Raw genomic sequence first — 2,991 nt, 5'->3', positions numbered from 1 at the left:
TGTAAGAGATGCAGGATTCAATCCCTGCATCAGTAGGTTCCCCTGGAAGAGGGCATTTCAACTCACTCCAGTATTCTTGCTTGGAAAATCCCCATAGACAGAGGAGCCTGGCAGGCTACAGTTCATAGGGGCACAAAGAGTCGTGCATGACTGAAGCAACTTAGCATGCACACAAAAAATTAATACGAAAAGCCTCAGCAAATATTGGAAAGTATTTTATCTGATTGATTATAAAAATAAAATATACGAGCTCTGTGAGATCAGACAAAACAGTTCTTAGAGATATATTTATAGCTTTAAAACCAAATGGCAAAAAAAACAAAAAGACTTAGGTTTCACTTTCAGAAGCTAGAAAAAGAAGAGCAAAATAAACCTAAAGTAAATGATGGGAAGGAAGTAAGAAAGAGAAGGACCCAAGTTATAAAAGAGAGATCAGATAAACAAATTTAACAAAGCCAAAACTGGCTATTGGAAAAGATCAACAGAAATAACCCCCAGCTGTACTACTTCCCCCCTCCACCCCCTGCAAAAAGAGAGGACAAACTACCAACATTAGAAATAAAAGAAAGGATATCACTACAAATGTGGAAATTCAACAAGTCTCTTTCATAATCCTAGCAACCTTTTAAAAACGACAACCTGATTCTAAAATTTATATGGAGGACCTATTGATAGACTACCCAAACTGAAAGAAAAAGGAGCTTAAGGACAAGATAAGAAGGACTCCTGCTACTTGATTTCAAGACCTACTATAAAGTTATAGTAGTCAAGGCTCTATATCAAGATTCTATTATAAGGATCAACAAATAGGTTAATGGAACATAATAGGAAGTTCAGAAATATAATATGATTTAATTTTTGACAGAGGTATTAAAGCAGTCTAACAGAGCAAGGAGACTCTTCATTGAATTATGCTGCAACAGCTAGATATGTGTAATTTAAAAAAAACTCAAACATTAGCTTACGTACAAAAATTATTTTGAGGTGGAGCATAGACCTACATGTAGAAACTAAAACTATAAAGCTTCTCTAGGAGAATATCTTTTGTGACTGGTTGATAAAGATTTTTTTTTTTTTAAGACAGGAAAATGCAGGCCATAGACTGGGAGATATTCTTTGTAAAGAAAGCATTTATCTAACAAAGGATTGGTATTTGGGATTTAGAAAGGACTCCTGTAAGTCAAGAGTACAAAAGACAAATAACCCACTAAAAAATGGCAAAAATTTGAAGAGACACTTCACAAAGGATGCTAGATGAATGTCCAGTAAGCACTTGATAACATGCTCCATGTCATTAATTATCAGTGCGTGCATGCTAAGTCGCTTCAGTTGTGTCCAACTCTTTGTGACCCAATGGATTGTAGCCCTCCAGGCTCCTCTGTCCATGGGATTCTCCAGGCAAAACTACTGGAGTGGGTTGCCATTTCCTTCTCCAGGGGATCTTCCTTATCCAAAGACTGAACCTGTGTCTCTTGCATCTCCTGCATTGCCAGGTGGATTCTTTACCACTAGCTCCACCTTGTTCAGTTTCTCAGTCGTGTCTGACTCTTTGCATGGACTGCAGCATGCCAGGCTTCTCTGTCCATCAGCAACTCCCAGAACTTGCTCAAATTTGTGTCCATCGAGTCAGTGATGCCATCCAACCATCTCATCCTCTGTCGTCCCTTTCTCCTGCCTTCAATCTTTCCCAGCATCAGGGTCTTTTCCAATGAGTCAGCTCTTCACTTCAGGTGGCCAAAGTATCGGACTTTCAGCTTCAGCATCAGGCCTTCCAATGAATATTCAGGGTTGATTTCCTTTAGGATTGACTGGTTTGATCTCCATGCTGTCCGAGGGACTCTCAAGAATCTTCTCCAGCACCACAGTTTGAAGGCATCAGTTCTTCAGTGCTCAGCCTTTTTTATTGTCCAATTCTCGCATTCGTACATGACTATTGGAAAAACCATAGCTTTGACTATACAGACTTTTGTAAGTAAAGTAGTGTCTCTGCTTTTTAATACTGTGTCTAGGTTTGTTACTGCTTTTCTTCCAAAGAGCAAGTGTCTTTTAATTTCATGGCTGCAGTCACCATCCACAGTGATTTTGAATCCCAAGAAAATAAAGTCTGTCACAGTTTCCATTGTTTTCCTATCTATTTGCCATGAAGTGGTGGATTGGATGCCATCATCTTCATTTTTTGAATGTTGAGTTTTAAGCCAGCTTTTTCACTTTCCTCTTTCACCTTTATCAAGTGACTCTTTAGTTCCCTCGTCCTCTCTGCTTTCTCCCTTAAGGGTGGTATCATCTGCATATCTGAGGTTATAGGTATTTTTCCAGGCAATCTTGATTCCAGCTTGTGCTTCATCTAGCTCAGCATTTCACATGATGTACTCTGCATATAGGTTCCATATCCGGTTCTAACTGTTGGTTCTTGACCTGCATACACGTTTGCAGGAGGCAGGTAATGTGGCCTGGTATTCCCATCTCTCTAAGAATTTTCCACAATTTGTTGTGATCTACATGGTCAAAGCCTTTAGAATAGTCAGTGAAGCAGAAGTAGATGTTTTTCTGGAATTCCCTTGCTTTTTCAATGATTCAACGTATGTTGGCAATTTTGTCTCTGGTTCCTCTGCCTTTTCTAAATCCAGCTTGTACATCTGGAAGTACATTTGGAAGCTCCATCTGGGAAGCCCTAAAACAGTGTGTTGCCTCCCCATCAGGGACTCAAACCCCGGTCTCCTGCATGACAGGCAGGGATAATCACCACTATACTAACAAGGATGGCTTAGTTATCAGAGAAATGCAAATTAAAACTACAGTGAGGGGACTCCCTGGTGGTCCAGTGGTTAAGACTTTACTTTCCAATGCAGGGGGTTCAGGTTCGATCCCTGGTCCAGGAGCAAATTCAATAAAGACTTTAAAAATGATCCACATTAAAAAAAACTTTAAGAAAAAAAACACCACCACAGTGAGGTATCACTACACACCCACCATAACAGCTTAAATGAGAAA

The 2,991-nt window shown here is 39.6% G+C and overlaps 1 non-coding gene across 1 annotated transcript; it reads right to left on the bottom strand.

Moving 5' to 3' along the window:
• Positions 1 to 2,688: 2,688 nt before the first annotated feature.
• Positions 2,689 to 2,760, bottom strand: TRNAD-GUC. The gene has a single exon. It is a non-coding gene; the product is annotated as a tRNA-Asp (tRNA).
• Between the last annotated feature and the right edge of the window lie 231 nt (positions 2,761 to 2,991).

This window comes from Bison bison, unplaced genomic scaffold, assembly GCF_000754665.1.
Source record: "Bison bison bison isolate TAMUID 2011002044 unplaced genomic scaffold, Bison_UMD1.0 scf7180017864297, whole genome shotgun sequence".
NCBI lineage: Eukaryota > Metazoa > Chordata > Mammalia > Artiodactyla > Bovidae > Bison > Bison bison.
This window is presented reverse-complemented; position numbering and strand designations above follow the sequence as displayed.